At 42.9% G+C, this 17,007-nt stretch overlaps 1 protein-coding gene across 4 annotated transcripts in view; it reads right to left on the bottom strand.

The window, feature by feature from the left end:
* CADM1 (cell adhesion molecule 1) overlaps window positions 1-17,007 on the bottom strand; it is a 524,284-nt gene that overhangs the window by 390,605 nt on the left and 116,672 nt on the right. The gene's annotated exons all lie outside the window — the stretch shown is intronic.

Here is a 17,007-nt window from a genome sequence, read left to right as displayed (position 1 = left end):
GTGCCCCAATAACCACAAAAAGGTCTTCTGATTCAAAATGATCAAAAACCACTTAAACATTTCTATACAAAATATTTGATGTCAGAAGTTCAGAATTAATGCATTTACACATGTCTGTTCATAGGCAGATGCCCTGAGGTTCTTCTCTCAATCCATTCATCTACAGCTGTCTTCTTGTAACACTTCATCTTGCTTGCCATCTACATCTGGGCAATTAAACTTCAAAATCTTGCTACAGGCATTAGTTGCTTCCAAAATAAAAGCAATTTTGGGTTTGTGGAGATTCCCTTATCTAGCTTAGTGGTGTGCAATCCAGTTACACAAGTTCACAAAACATGTTTTTTTTCTAAGGGAAGCCATCTATCCACGTAATAGATTAAATCTTAATTCCTTGATGCAATTACCATGAATTCAGAAGAGCAAAGATCAGCCTGCCTTTTTTCTGTACTCGTATTCTAGTATACAACTTATATGTTGTCATTCAGCTATGCTAGTGAAGAGCCATGCCTCTAAAATGGTCAGGATAGCCACAGGAATGTTCTTCATTACTTCCAGTCCACGTATTTTTTATTTTGGTGCTGGAGGAGGAAGAGAAGAGAAGGACAAGAGAGAAATCTAAGTACTCTTTTGTGCGGAGGCTGAATTATGAGACACCATCACCTAAACAGAACACTGCCTTCCTTCAGTTTTGCATGGTCCATTCAATTGTTACAGGATGCCTTCCTTCACACTTCCTTACATCAGCAATATTTTTATTAGTATCATTATCACTGTTTTATTTTTTATCATCAGTTTTGATGGAAAGGCAGCATATTAAAAAAAATTAAATAAGTAAAGATCTAAGGTGAAACATGCTAGTTACACCTTCTCCTGATAGTCTTTACGTTCAACAGACACGGTTCTAGAGCAATCATATTTTCATGTGTAGAAGCCCTATTATGTGCTACTGAAATGAAATGAAGCCAAATGGCAGAACTGCTTGGAGGGTTGCCCATAATGAGGAGGAGCAACATTTATATACAAATGACTTCACATAAAAACAAAAGAACACAGCATTTAGGAAGGTGTACCCAACAGTGCCCAGGCACAATGCTGTGCTGTAAAACGCACACACATACACAGAGACATACCTACCTAAAAACTGAAAGCCACAAGGATGCAGAAACTGCTCCCAGACCCCAACACACATTTGCTACATTTAGTTTCATAGCTAACTTTTTCTATTTCCACTAAATGCATGTAATGCTTAGGGGAATGACTACAGTAAGTGGAGAATGCTGAAGGCGTGCACACACACTGAAGTTGCCTGAATTACTGTCACATAAGAATTTCACTTGTCCCAAATAGGCTTCCTTGAGCAATAGAGCTACGTTCTAACCACACCACAGTTCGGAGGAAAATTCCATGTGCAGCTAAAGACGGGAAGAGGAAACTGACCAGGAATTCTTCTTAGAATCATAGAATAGCAGGCTTGGAAGGGGCCTATAAGACCATCGAGTCCAACCCCCTACTCAATACAGGAATCTAAGCCAAAGCATCCCTGACAGATGGCTGTCCAGCTTCATCTTGAATGCCTCCAGTGTGGGAGAGCCCACCTTGATGGCTGCAAGTCCCATTTAGAATTCCCTTCAAAGATCTGAGAAACTTTCAGAAACATGATTTGGATCCCCTGATTTGGTCTGGTTCTTTTTAATGGCTGATACAAGATGGCTTTAGTCTTGGTTGCAACCCACCATTCTGCAGATCTAAGTGCTACCATTTCAATGGGTCTTGACTAAAACCTACATTTGTTTTGCTGTAAAGTTCTGTTACATGATTTAACCCTGGCCAAGGCAGAGACCATTATCAAACTAAAAAGAGAATTCAGCATTTGGGAAACAAAAAAATAACTTCAAAACCCCCTAAGTACTTAACATCTTTATTAATGGAAACTTCAGCGTTTTATTTGTCAAAACCTTACAGTGGAAAAGACATGCTCTTCAGCTTCAGTAAAACTTGAAAATTAACTTCCTTTTTAGACTGTTTTTATAACTATACAGGGCGGAAATCCCCCTGTTCATTTATGTGTGAAATTTGTGATTTGCTGCATACTAATAAATCTGAACAGAATGTCAGAGGAAAGGATTACCACAGCCTAAATTCTGCATATGCATTAAAAACCACAACTGCCCAATATTTTCCATTTATTTGCCTGAACCTCAGGGTTGTAGCTGTTACTTTTGCATGTGGCTAATCCACCATTGCCCTATTATGTATCCCTTTACATTATACATGAAATTCCTGGACATGCATGACACACCAAGATCACTACTGAAATTGAACCCTCAGACACACTATTTAAGAGCGAGCTACTTTGGATCTTGTTATGGAATTAAAATATGTGTGTGTGTATAGCTCAGCCAGTGGTAAGAACACAACTTCCCCACTCTGGGCTAGCCCTCTAATTCACTAGAAGAAAATTCTGCTAACTTTAACAGAATATCCTCTTTCCCGGCTTTGCTGCCCAACAAGAATAGAGGTTCTCAGATAAACATCACTGACTAGGAACGCCATTAACCTATATTGATGGGGGGGGGGGGATTATGAAGTTTTAACTAATTTAAAATGTAACTGGCATACATATTTAACAGGGTTCATTCTATGTATTAATCTTCCTTGTGATGTATTCCTCGAAGCATGACAGGAGCCAGCTGAAAAAACTTGCCAAATGTTGATGGTGCCCATTCAACATAGGCAATAAAATTAAGAGCAGTCACTAACAGTGTGGGTCTTTCCGTTCTTTCTATGCATTGCAAGTACTCAGTTGCCACAGAAACTCTACATACTGATGCCCAACAGTCAAGATCCATCTCATTCTTCCATCTTGCTTGCTTTGCATCAGAGCACTTTAAACTCCCTGGGGTGCTGGCACTCCATGGAATGATTTCCCCCCCATGTGGTTATTCTAGTGCGGTATCCAGGCTACAGCGATTAATCATTCCTGCCTTCTGAGCTGACATATCGAGGTGGGGAAACGACAACCTAAATGAGCAAGGCTGATTACCTGGGAAAGCAATTCTTCAAGATAGCACAGCTAACTAATAGCTCCATCTGCTACACAAACGCATCCCAGGGCCCCAGAAGCTGCATCAGGATATGGCTAACAAAAGGTTTGTTGTGCCTGCCAAATGCGGAATTCTCTCGATAGCTACCATAAATATATTTAAAACTGCAACACAAAAGCATAGGAACATTTGTTTGTGTCCCAACAGCTCTGAATCACTAAGTTCACTGGACAGGAAATGCAATTGTTTTGAGAACACCAATACATAAGGAACTATCAATGTTATACAATATAAATTAGATTTTGGGAAGAAACAGGATAATCAAAGCACAAGAACAGAAACTCTAAACCAAACCTAATACCCACTTCCCTGGTCACCACTGAAGAGTAAGGAGGATCCCCCAGGTGACTAAGCAGAGAGTCATTAAAAAAAAATACTTTTTACCTTTCAGAAATGTATAACTTAACATAGCTCTGGGTGGGCTAGTAACTTCTGAGAACCTATTTCCAATCCTGCTCTCAGCAATTAAGTGAACCATTAAGATGCCCGCCTGCTGCCTTTGCCATGAAAAATCTCTCCCTTGGAAAGACACTTTTCCAAGCACCCTCAGCAACAATAATACAGAGTTTCAACACCATAAAACACACTTGGCTGACACCTTGCATTCTGATCTTTTTATAGTTTCTATCAACACTTGAATTACTTAGAACTGGGTGTCCAGCTTATTCATAAAAATTGTAATCTGTTGAAAAGTTGCTTTTCATCAGACAAAAACAACAAACCAATGGCTAACCATTTTGAAGAAAAACTTTCCTGCAACATGCCAGATTCCATGGTTCTTACTTCAGGTTCCAAATGGCCTGGGCCCAAGATCCTTAAAAGATTGCCTCATCACACACAAGACCATTTGCACTACGACTTTCAATGGAAGCTTCACTTCTCATGGCCGCTGAAATATGGATGGCAACGTGGAGTAGGGCCTTCTTATTGTTGACACCTACATTGTAGAATTCCCTCCTTAGAGAAGTGCACTTCATTTCCTCCATGCAGTCTTTTAGGCAGCTGACTAAAACTGCATGCTCCATTGGACTGGTATGACTGCTGGCACGGATTTCTATTAATTGTCCCTGTTAATAGTGCATTACTCTTTTGATGGCTTATTTATTATTTCATTGTATTTCTACACCACCCAATGGACAAAGCACTCTGGGTGGTTCACAAAACAAGACTTACAAACATAAAATACAACAACATAAAACATAATATAAAAATATTAAAATGTTTAAAATGGAATAAAATAAAAACTAAAAGTGAAAGCCAGCAGCAATGCAAAGACATTAAAACACACTAACACATTTTTAACTGAAGGACTAAAAGACCTGGTTGAATAAAGAGGTCTTCACCTGATGCTGAAAAGACCACAATGTAGGTGCCAAGTGAACTTTCTTTGGAGGGCATTCCATAACTGGGGTGCCACCACTGAAAAGGCTCTCTTAGTAGCTACCTGCCTCACCTCATTTGGTGGGGGCACCCACAGATGAGCCTCTGAACATGATCATAAGGTCTGGACAACTATGAATGGGAGGTGATGATCCTTCGGGTAACCTGGCCCTAAGCCATTTAGAGCTTTAAAAGTTAATACCAGCACTGTAAATTGGGCCCAGAAACGGACTGGAAGTCAGCACAGATCACAAAGCACTAGTATTTTGGCCAGTCCCTGTTAACAATCTCGCTGCCCTGTTGTGGACGAACTGAAATTTCCAATCCATTTTCAAAAGTAAAATATATTGCAGTAATCCAAACAAGAGGTTACCAGAGCATGGATAACTGCAAAGCAGAGCATGGGTGCTGTTGCGCTCGTGTCCTCCTTGTGGGGTCCTGATTAACAGCTGGTTGGCCAGTGTGTGAACAAAATGATGGACTAGATGGACCCTTGGTTGATCCAACATGGCTCTTCTTATGTAGCTAGGCTATCCCTGTCTAGATAGTGTTGTAGTTGGCATATAAGCCTAAGCTGATAAAAAGCGTTCCACACCACCAAGGCCTCCACTGCCTCCACTGACAGTGCTGGATCCAAGAGCACCCTCAAATTATATACCTGATCCGTTAGGGCAGGGTGGGCAACACACAGCCTGCCCTCCCCATTGTTTTTTGCAGCCCTTGCTGCCCTCAAATCACCACCATGCCACCAAATTTTGGCGGTGTTTGGTGGAAGTGGAGAGAAAGAAAACACATTTCCCTTTTAAGGCAAGGTATGCATGGACCACGTGCCTTGTTTTAATACAAAATCATACTCACCCTTGGCTTCTGGGAGGGTGACTTTACATTCAAATGAGGTGCACCCTCCATGTGCACCTTGTTTTAAAAGGAAGTGCGCCTTTTTCTCACCACCGAAATTCAATGGTGGCATGGTGATACAGTCCCCAGGGGTTCCAGGTGATAGAAATTGGCCTACAAAAGTTTGGAAGTTGCCCACCCAATTTAGGCAGAGTGAATCCCCCTCCCCCCAAATAGATGCACACCACTCAGCCAGGCAGGCAAACCACCCACTAACAGTATCTTTGTTTTTGTGTGGACTGAGTCTCAGTTTATCGGTCCTCATCCAATCCATTACCATACCCAGGCACTGATTCAGAACACCCACTGCCTCACACCAGGATTTGATGAAAAAGAGAGATAGAGCTGGGTGTCATCCACATATTGATTATACTTCTTCGGTCCATATCTCCAGACAACTTCCCCCAGTGGTTTCATGTAGATGTTGAACAGCATGGGGAATAAAAAAGAGTCCTGTGGCACCCAGTAGCATAACTGGCAAGGCACAGAGCAATAATCCCCTAACACCATCTTCAGGAATCAGCCATCCAAGTAGGGGCAGAACCACTGCAATGTAGCACATCCAACACCCAACCCAGATAGCCTATCTAGAAGGATACCATGGCTGATGGTATCAAAAGCTGCTGAGTGGTCCAAGATAATCAACAGGGGCGCTGCCCCTCTCTCTGCAATGTCATCCCACAGGGCGACCAAGGCAGTTTTGGTTCCAAAACCCGGCCTGAAGCTGGTTAATATTGTGATTTTTATACTTTGTATTTGATTCAACTGTTAGCCACCTTTTAGATTTTTTTTAATGGCAAGGCAGGATGTTTAAATAAAAGTTTCATAGAATCATAGAATCATAGAATAGTAGGGTTGGAAGGGGCCTACAAGATCATCGAGTCCAACCCCCTGCTCAATGCAGGAATCCAAGTCAGAGCATCCCCGACAAATGGCTGTCCAGCCTCGTCATGAAGGCCTCCAGTGTGGGAGAGCCCACCACCTCCCCAGGTCATTGGTTCCATTGTCGTATTGCTCTGACACTCAGGAAGTTTTTCCTGATGTTCAGCCGGAATCTGGCTTCCTGTCACTTGAGCCCATTATTCCGTGTCCTGCACTCTGGGATGATCAAGAAGAGATCCTGGCCTTCTTCTCTGTGACAACCTTTCAAGTCCTTGAAGAGTGCTATCATATCTCCCCTCAGTCTTCTCTTCTCAAGGCTAAACAGGCCCAGTTCTTTCAGTCTCTCTTCATAGGGCGTTGTTTCCAGTCCCCTGATCATCTTTGTTGCCCTCCTCTGAACCCTCTCCAGTTTGTCTGCATCCTTCTTAAAGTGTGGTGCCCAGAACTGGACACAGTATTCCAGATGAGGCCTAACCAGTGCTGAGTAGAGGGGAACTAGTACTTCCCGGGATTTGGAAGCGATGCTTCTATGAATGCAGCCCAAAAGAGCATTTGCCTTTTTTGCAGCCACATCACATTGTTGGCTCATATTCAGCTTGTGATGGACAACAATTCCAAGATCCTTCTCGCTCGTAGTGTGGTTGAGCCACGTATCCCCCATCTTGTAACTGTGCATTTGGTTTCTTTTTCCTAGGTGCAGAACTTGGCATTTGTCCCTATTAAATGCCATTCTGTTGTTTTCTGCCCAGTGCTCCAGTCTATCCAGATCACTTTGAATTTTGTTTCTGTCTTCCAAAGTATTAGCTATCCCTCCCAATTTTGTGTCATCTGCAAATTTGATCAGCATTCCCTGCACCTCCTCCGCCTCCAAGTCATTAATAAAAATGTTGAAGAGCACTGGGCCCAGGACTGAGCCCTGCGGTACCCCACTCGTTACCTCTCCCCAGCTTGAGAAGGTCCCATTGATAAGCACTCTTTGAGTCCGATTCTGTAGCCAACTGTGGATCCACCGGATCGTTGTTTCATCTAGCCCACATCGAGCTAGTTTGCTCATCAGGATATCATGGGGCACTTTGTCGAAAGCTTTGCTGAAGTCGAGGTATATGATGTCTACAGCATTCCCACGGTCTACAAGGGAGGTTACTTGATCAAAAAATGAGATCAGATTTGTCTGGCAGGACTTGTTTTTGACAAATCCATGTTGGCTTCAAGTAATCACGGCATTGTTGTCAAGGTGCTCCCAGATGGATTGCTTTATGATCTGCTCCAGAATTTTCCCAGGGATTGATGTCAGACTGACTGGTCTGTACTTCCCAGGTTCCTCCTTTTTACCCTTTTTGAAGATAGGGACAACATTAGCCCTCCTCCAGTCATCTGGCACTTCCCCGGTCCTCCATGATTTCTCAAAGAGAATAGACAGCGGTTCTGAGAGTTCTTCTGCCAGTTCCTTTATGACTCTAGGATGCAGTTCATCTGGCCCTGGAGATTTGAACTCATTCAAAGTAATGAGGTGTTCCTTGACCATATGCCTGTCGATCTCAAGCTGCAATCCTGCCCCTTCAGCCTGTACTTCGCCTTTGCCAGGGGGGTCATAGACCCTCTTTTGGGAGAAGACTGAGCCAAAGTAGGAATTGAGCACCTCTGCCTTTTCTTTGTCATCTGTTATCATTTTTCCATCCTTATTTAATAGCTGAACCACCATTTCTTTCCTCTGCCTTTTACTATGCACGTAGCTGAAGAAAGCCTTTTTGTTCTTTTTAACATCCCTTGCTAACCTCAGCTCATTCTCAGCTTTAGCCTTCCTGACGCCATCCCTGCAATTCTGTGCTATCTGCCTGTACTCTTCCTTTGTTACTTGGCCTTCTTTCCACTTCCTATATGTGTCCTTTTTTGTTTTCAGGTCATCCCTAAGCTTTTTGTGAAGCCACATTGGCTTCTTCTGTTGTCTTCCACCTTTTCTTCTTGTTGGAATTGTTTGTGATTGTGCCTTGAGAATTTCCTTTTTTAAAAGCTCCCACCCATCTTGGACTCCTTTTCTCGCTAGCATCGCTTGCCATGGGACCTTCCTGATCATTGTTCTGAGTTTATGAAAATCAGCTTTCCTAAAATCCAGGGTACGCATTTGACTACACTCGGCTTTTGCTTCCCTTAGAACCAAAAACTCAAGTACAACATGGTCGCTTTCCCCCAGAGTTCCTGTAACTGCTACTTTATCCACTAAGTCATCTCTGTTGGTTAGGATCAAGTCAAGGATAGCCGATCCTCTAGTTCCTTCCTCTACTTTCTGTAGGAGGAAGTGATCCGCCACACAAGTCAGGAATTTCCTGGAGGGGCCATGTTTTGCAGAATTTGTCTCCCAACAAATATCGGGGAAATTGAAGTCCCCCATTACTACTACATCATGCTTCCTTAAAACATTGGCTATTTGCTTTTCAAAAGTTTCATCCTTGGCTTCTCCTTGATTGGGTGGCCGGTAGTAGACTCCGACCACCAGGTTCCTTTTATTCTTTGCTCCATTTATTTCAACCCAGATGCTCTCGATGGGGCTACCAAGCTCCTCCTCCTGTATTTCTGTGCAGAGATATGTATTTTTCACATACAGTGCAACCCCGCCTCCCTTTCTGTTCCTCCTGTTCTTTTTGAACAAGTTATATCCTTCAACTGCTGTATTCCAGTCATGAGAGTCATCCCACCAAGTCTCAGTTATACCTATCAGGTCGTAATTTCCCTCTTGTATTAAGAGTTCAAGTTCGTTCTGTTTGTTTCCCATACTCTGGGCATTAGTATATAGACATCGAAGACCATGTGCTTCATAGTCTGGCTTTCTTCCTACATGTGTCTGAAGACTATTATTGGGCGCTATCAGAGCTGTTCTCTCCGTTGCAGTGCATGCGCCTATGTCCATTGTTACCCCCAACATTACATCTCCCTTCCCCGTAGGATTCAGTTTAAAGCCCTCCTGATGAAGTTCTTCATGCTGTAGCCAAACACATTCTTCCCAGCCTTTGTGAGGTGCAACCCATCCCTAGCCAAATGCCCATCTTCCAGGAAGTATAGCCTGTGGTCCCAGAATCCAAATCTCTCTCGTCGGCACCACCTTCGTAGCCAGTCATTCACCTGGAGTATTTTTCGTTCCCTTTCTATCCTTCTTCTAACTACTGGAAGGATGGATGAGAAAACTATCTGGGCCCCAAAGTTCTTGAGTTTCCTTCCCAAAGCTTCAAAGTCTGACGTGATCTCTTCGTAGCTCCGCTTGACGGTATCATTTGTTCCCACATGGATGAGAAGAAAGGGATACCCGTCAGTGGGCTTTATGAGTGCAGGCAACCTTTCAGTCACGTCTCTAATCTGTCCTCCCGGAAGACAACATACCTGGCGAGTCCATGGGTCTTCGCGACATACTTGGGTCTCTATCCCACGCAGCAAGGAGTCTCCCACTACTACCACTCCCACTACTCCCACTACTACCACATAACTGCAAAGCAGCAGAATCCCACCCAAGGTATTCCAGTGACATCTGCTTATTCTTGACAGTAATTCACATACCATCTCAACAGAGGCTTGGTGAAATGAGGACTAAACATGAAATGAAACAGGAGAACACTAAAAAAGGTAGAAGAAAATAAGCTGCAGGTAGTTTTCCATAGAAATGGTTGATAAATTTATATACTGATTCTCAGCTAAGGCTGGCTCCCCTAATGTCTTATATTTAATCCACCCAAGAGATGCAATACATTGTGGATATGTGGAAGTGTTTATGGGAGTCTCTTTTGGTCCTTAGCAGTTGATGCCATAGTCCAGGTTCTTCCCCAGGAGAGGGGAGGGCACAAAGAACTGCAGATGGACTCTGGAGCTGGCTAGTGGTAAAGATGTCAACCTACAGGAAGCAAGTTTTCCATTGGTCTGAATGAATAATGCTTGAATTAATACATGATTCTACAGCCATTGTGCTTATCCTGAGGCAGCCAGCACTAAGCCTGGTGTAAAAACAAAACAAAAATAATCACACACACATTGCACAGGATGTACGCAACCTGACCTAAGTTTGGGATCTTTCAACCAGAAAAAAATGTTTAAGAACTTTGGGCAAACGTTTTTGGCAAGCAAGGGGCTGCTTAAAGGGCTTTTATTAAAGGTTTCCATGTCCCAAAGAGCACCAGCTGCTTGGTGCCTATTTGGACTCGATGGCCTTGTAGGCCCCTTCCAACCCTACTATTCTATTGTTGTAGTAATCATCATCACTGTCGCAGAGTTCCTAAAGACAAAGGTAGTTATCTTCTGGACAGTACTAAATATGTAACTTGGGGTGAATATTTCCACACTACATTCTCCCAAACACAGCAACAGGCAGACATTATATCACATCAAAACCTTGCACTTTATGGGAGTGGGGGCTCCCATTTTTGCAAACACTCAACTAACAAACATTCCTCAGTAGATTCCTTATAAAATATTAGACATTTATCAAAATACCCAGCTGAACTCCAGTTTCATCTTGATTTTTTGGGTACATGCATAAACAAGACAGGCGAGCAACATGTTGTATTTCACCCACTTCAAGAGACGCAAGCACCTCTTGTTCTCATTATGCTCCCACCTGTTGCTAGGTAACCACAAACGTGGCTTCGGCAGTTTGGGCTATTATGCCGCAATTCTGCCTCGCCCCTAAAACACAGAGCTAGTCTAAGTAGCTAGCAAAGGGGGGGGGGGGTTACAAGTCACATGGCAGCTCATCAATTCCATTTCTTCACATTCTTAAGAGGTGCTACCATCATTTTGTAAAGTCATTTGCTATATTTTCCAACAGGTAAGAAGCTCCTGTAGATTTCAGTTTATTCTTCTCAGAGAAAGCAGATAATTTGTACCAAATTCATCACAATTATTTCACACACAATTTTTCCATATACCCCTCTAAAAAAAATAGTCCGCTATTATCAAGTACCAGAAAAGGATTCCATTTTAGTGATGATTACATAACCTATTAAAATAATCTCTACATCTTTCCCATCTTATGTTCTCGAAGCATAGGAAGAACCATGTATACTGGTTTGAGCTCCATAGAATAAAGGCAGGATATAAATCAAAGAACTAAATAAAGTCACGTAGGGCCCACCAACTCTGAAATGGGTGAGGATTTTTCTACCAGTATGTTAATCTCTTCTGCAGCTAAGAGGGTGATGTCTCACAACTGAAACATCTTGATAAGAACACGCTTATAACCTTTGCAAGGACACAGATGTCTCAAAAGGCCACCTGAACAATGACCAGCTTCCAAACCTACACCAAAAGCTTCTCACATGTTTTACACCACCTTTGAAACCCATTGGTTTTTTAGCTGGATCATCTCTGTTATATTTGGAGATTCCACTGCAGGCACACTGCTTGCAGTACATGGCAAACAAGATGCTACACAATATTTTATTTTGAACCTAGAATGGATTATCCATTCTGAAGAAGTTTTATTCACATACTCAAGGCTACCTAATAAGAGACACCTAGAAAAGGAAAATTCAAGAGCAATAGTTGTGCAAATGTCATATTAAGACAAACATCTTTCAAGTCTAATTTATGCAAGTGTTTGATATGCTGGCAGATCATGATAGGCAAACATTCCTAGAAGAATAAGCTCCCTTGCTTTACCTAACTGGGGAACTCTCTGACTTCACACATTATAAAAAGGAATGGGTTTCAGGTTGTGTTCTACAATTGGAAAGCCATCCAGCATTTACTGAAGTAGTGGTAAAGTAATATTATTTATGAAGGGAAAGGAATGAATTATTGAGAGTAGCAAAAGCAATGAAAGGGCTGAATGAGAGTTCAGGTACACTGCACACTATTTCTAGAGATGCGAACAAAGAAAGCAAGCAGACTCAAGTCACAGTGCACTGAAACTGATTCAGATCTGGTGGTGTACTAAGAATGGCAAACTGTGGGGCAAATCAGGCAATAAAGGCTCCGGTAATCTCCCAGTGGGATTACTTCAGAAACTTCAAGTTAGTTCAAAATAGAGCTGCTAGGTTACCAACTGGGACTGGCCGATTCGGCCACGCTTTGTCAGCTGCACTGGCTTCTGGTCCATTTCCAAGCCCAATTCAAAGTGTTGGGTGTTGAGCTTTAAAGCCTTAAATGGCTTGGGACCAGAGTACCTAAAGGCACATGTCCTCCTGCATGTACCTGCACAGACTCTTGGTCATCTTCAGTGGCCATTCAGTGGCCATTTTGCCCCTGCCAAAGAAAGACAAGGAAGCTAGGCAGGTGGCTACAAAAGAGAGGGCCTTCTCAATAGTAACACCCCACTTGTGTCTTAACCATTTGACCATCCAGCAACAAGCAAGTATTCTCAAATATCATTCCACCATCTCCCAGAGAAGCCAAGTTGCCTGGGCCTCCCTGACCACTTAACAGCCAGCTGTGTCATCTAGGGTGCTGCCTCTTGTCCTAATATTGTATTTTACCACTTTAGCTTTCTTCAAATTGATGGGTGGGGTGGGGTGTATACCTTACATTTTATATACACTCTATTTTATGTTAAGTACTTTGAGCTTCAGAAATCAGTATACAAATGCCTTAAATAAATAAAATTGATTACTGTTTAAAAGCGATATGGCCAGACTTTCTTGCCAAGTAGCTAAATATCAAAGCAAGATTCAGCTGGATTGGGAGAGGGGGGAACAGGAGCAGAGCCTTAACCCCCTGAACAAAATCTGCAGGAGTTAATTGATCCCACAGGAAGAGGCCTGAAGAGTTCACACGTGCTTGAGGCAGCCTGCACCTCTCCACAACAACGCGAGGATCCCAAGTGAATTCTGATGGATCCACCACAGCAAAGTGCATTTAAACAGAAACAAAGATGACAGACATTCCTAACTCACAACTTTAGGTTTAAAAAGTAAACATGCACCCCAGAAGAGGTGTAAAAGTAAGGAAACAATGTTTCCCTGTGTTGAAGCACAACCCACCTGACGCTTCTGCTGCACAACCTGCTCAAGACCCATCAAAAGGAAACTGAGTTGACAGAGCATCCTGGCATTCTTGGTTGTTCAAACTGGAAAAGGGAAGAGTAGATCTGAAAGTAAGTGGCTGGCCAACTATAATGACAATGAAGTAAGGTAATGTGACATGGAGCCACACAATCTAAAAACCATGGGTTTAAGAGTGCATAATCTATAGTTTAAAAGAGATTAAAAGAGAAGAATGAAGTGGCACATTCAGTAGAGGAATGACAAAACGTTAGTAGAAGTAGCGTGGTGGGTTTCCAACTGTGGCCAGATGCACAGCCAGCCCTCCTGCCTCTCCCCAAAATACCCGCTAAGCTCAGGTTCATGATGGTGAGCTCCTGTGAAGGCAGTCAGGCAACAAAGAGTCTGGATGAGGGAATAGCAGCACCTGCTCATCACTGCCATGGCTTCTAAGGTTTGCTGCTTGCGGGTGGCAGCAAAAGGACCTTGGTGAAGGTGGTGAAGTGATGCAGGGAATGCTTGGTGGCTCTGCTAGCTAGCAACAGATGTGGGAGAACACAGCCAGTGCGGTGGGGACCAGCCCTTGCGGTCCTCCCTACCCATTAATCCCACTTTTGGTATTATCTCTTCCTTCCCTTTCTTGAAGAATACTGGATTAAGAGCCACCGCTCCCTTACGTTGAAGGTCCTCTGCTTAGAGCAGCCTTCCCCAACTTAGTACCCTCCAGAAATTTTGGACTACAATGCCCATCAGCCCCCAGCCAGCATAGCCAATGGTCAGGGATGATGGAAGTTATTGTCCAAAACAACTGGAGGGTTGGGGAAAGCTGCCTTAGGTTGTTGCATTAATAACACCACTTGATTAGAAGGGCTCCCTGCCTGCCCTCTCCTGCTCCTGGGGATGTTTCAATTATGAGTCTTCCCCTTTCCTGGGGGTGTTTGATCAAGAGCATTCCACACTGAGCCGTAGCTCTCCCTGGTACAATATATGCGCCAAAAGGGAGGCACCCCCTTCCCACATTTTGTTCATGCCCAGCCATGTTGTCATCATGTTCCCAAAGGAGAAAGGAGATGGCTTTACCTGGAGATCGGTGTACAAGCCTCAGAAACTATCATACAGCTCCTTGCAGTTCCACAGCCAGAGCAGCCAACTGGAACTCTCCGTGCTGCCCCCCACCCCCTCAAATGAACAGCAAGAACTCTTTCTGTGTGAACATACAATAATGTTGTAGATTGATTCATATTGTGGGCTTTTTTCAAGCAAGAACTATCTGATGAATTCATCGGTTCTTATAAGGCTGAAAGACAAACAGAAAGACAGACAGAAGGGAAAAAAGTGCTAGAACATGAAGAACTGTGGAAGAATTAAATCTAAAGCCTGACCAACCAAACATACCCACCATGACAATTGCAGAGGGGGGGGGGGGAGAGGGAGAGAGAATGAAAGGCTCCGTTTGTAATGCAAACCTTTTATACACAGGAGCTTATTTTAATATGTAAAAAATGCAAGCAAGAAACCTCATCAATATATTTGCAAATGGCCAGAGTTTTTTTCTCCTTCTGGCAAAGTGTAAGTGAAAATTTTAAAACTGAAATACAGAAATTGAATGTGACATTTATCACAGAACATTGTAAATTTGTCTCTAATAATTGCTATAGTGTTACAACTGAAGTTTCACAAAATGAATTTTCACCTAATAATGTGTATGATTTAATTATGGGAGTGGCGCAAGTTAGACTTTAAAAACAACAACAAATGTGTTGGACATAGGCATAGAAGTCAACTAATTACATTTCAACCCTTTTGCTTTTCATGTTACTGTAGGCTTTGACCAAGATTTTGGGAGGGAATTTTAGCTGTGCTCTATTTACCCAAACAACACTTGAGGCTTTAAATCTAATGCATATGTACATGGGAGCAAGCTCCACTGAACCCAGTGGGTCTTAATTCCGAGTGAACATGTATAGGATTGTGTGCATAAGATGAGAGATTTGCTTGCCTATTGCGCTGTCACAAATCTCAGAGTTATTGCTGCAGAGCGCATTCCAGAGAGCAAAGAGCTATAAAGTGGGTATAGCCTTGTTCAGGTGCTGAGTTTAAAATCTTGTAGAGCAAGGCTAGGCAATATGGCACGTGCAGACACCAATGCGCCCCCAGACACCTTTCTTGGTGCATGCCAAAGTGCCTGATGCCTCCCACTTAAAAAATAAGGAATTTTCTTACCAGCGGCAAGCATCACTTCAAAGCAAAGTGAGTGCCTCCAACAGCTGCCATCTTCATTTCCTATAAACGCCTCTGGGCTACACAGTGACTAGCCTTTATGACTAGCCACGCCTCCCATGGCAGCCATTTCATGATGGTGCTCAGGACAGTTTCTCAAATTCCCAGGTGTGCCCCCAGGCCCATAAAAGTTGCCTACCTCTGTTGCAGAGTGAGCAGGGGACACATGATCCGCCCACACACCCTCCTCTCCCAACCTTCCCGTGTCTGAAATGAACGTGCAGACAAAACACCAAGGGACAAAACATCTGGTGCTACCTGGCCTTGGTTGCTAAACAGTACACATCAGCTGGGGGGGAGGGGGGAGCAATATCCAAGCCCTGGCAAGCAGGTATTTCCATCATTTCTCCCCTTCAGTCTTTATATTGCCACTGCCATTAAAATAATTATATTATTATGTATTCATTTTTCACTTACTGTCAGCCACCTTAGGAGATCTGCCTGTCAGGCAGAAAGCAAGATATAAACATTTTAAATAAAAACAAACAAAAAAGTTTAGTAAAGATACTGTTGACAGGATTGGGAAGTTATGTATGTTTTATGAAGGATTTGATTAGCATCTGTTTCACCCACAAGCAAGAGATTATTCCAATTGGTTGACAAAAATATCAGAGTGGGTAAAAAAATTGCGAGTAAAATCATTATATAGCATTTGATGGCAGTGAAGCCTTTAAAAAGAAGATTAACCACCTACTCCTAAATTTATTTAACAGATTTTATACTGCTCTTCACTGAATAAGGTTTCAGCAATCTGAAAAACATAATACAATAAAATAAACTGATTATACAAAAAGCAATACAATTAAAAAATTGAGGTATTACATGCAGTTTTAATTCCTGGTGAAATAACAATATCTTAACCTAGCATCTAAAAGATTGTAAAGTAGATGCCCCCCTTCATGGATCACTGCCTTGTTGTGGTGAAGGGGCTTGCGTAACTCAGTGAAGCCATAACCTATGCCGTGCAGGGCCACCCAAGATGGACAAGTCATGGCAGAGAGTTTTGACAAAATGTGGTCCACTGGAGAAGGAAATGGCAACCCACTCCAGTATTCTTGCCAAGAAAACCCCATGGAACATATCACAAGGCTAAAAGAGATGATGCCGGAAGATGAGCCCCTCAGGTCGGAAGGTGTCCAAAATACTACTGGGGAAGAGCAGAGGGAATGTCCAAGTAGTGCCAGAAAGAGTGAAGCGGCTGGGCCAAAGCCGAAAGGACACTCAGCTGTGGATGTGTCTGGTGGTGAAAAGAAAGTCTGATGCTGTAAAGAACGATATTGTTTAGGAACCTGGAATGTCAGATCAATGAATCAAGGTAAGCTGGAAGTGGTCAAACAGGAGATGGCAAGACTCAACATCGACATCTTGGGAATCAGCGAACTAAAATGGACAAGCATGGGCAAATTTAATTCAGGTGACCATCATATCTACTACTGTGGGCAAGAATCCCTTGGAAGAAATGGAGTAGCACCCGTAGTCAACAAAAGGGTGGGAAAAGCAGTACT

Source organism: Heloderma suspectum, chromosome 6 (genome assembly GCF_057233095.1).
Source record: "Heloderma suspectum isolate Gila_16-S chromosome 6, 16-S_ref, whole genome shotgun sequence".
Lineage (NCBI taxonomy): Eukaryota > Metazoa > Chordata > Lepidosauria > Squamata > Helodermatidae > Heloderma > Heloderma suspectum.
The sequence above is the reverse complement of the archived record's forward strand: the minus strand, read 5'-3'. Positions and strand labels throughout refer to the sequence as shown.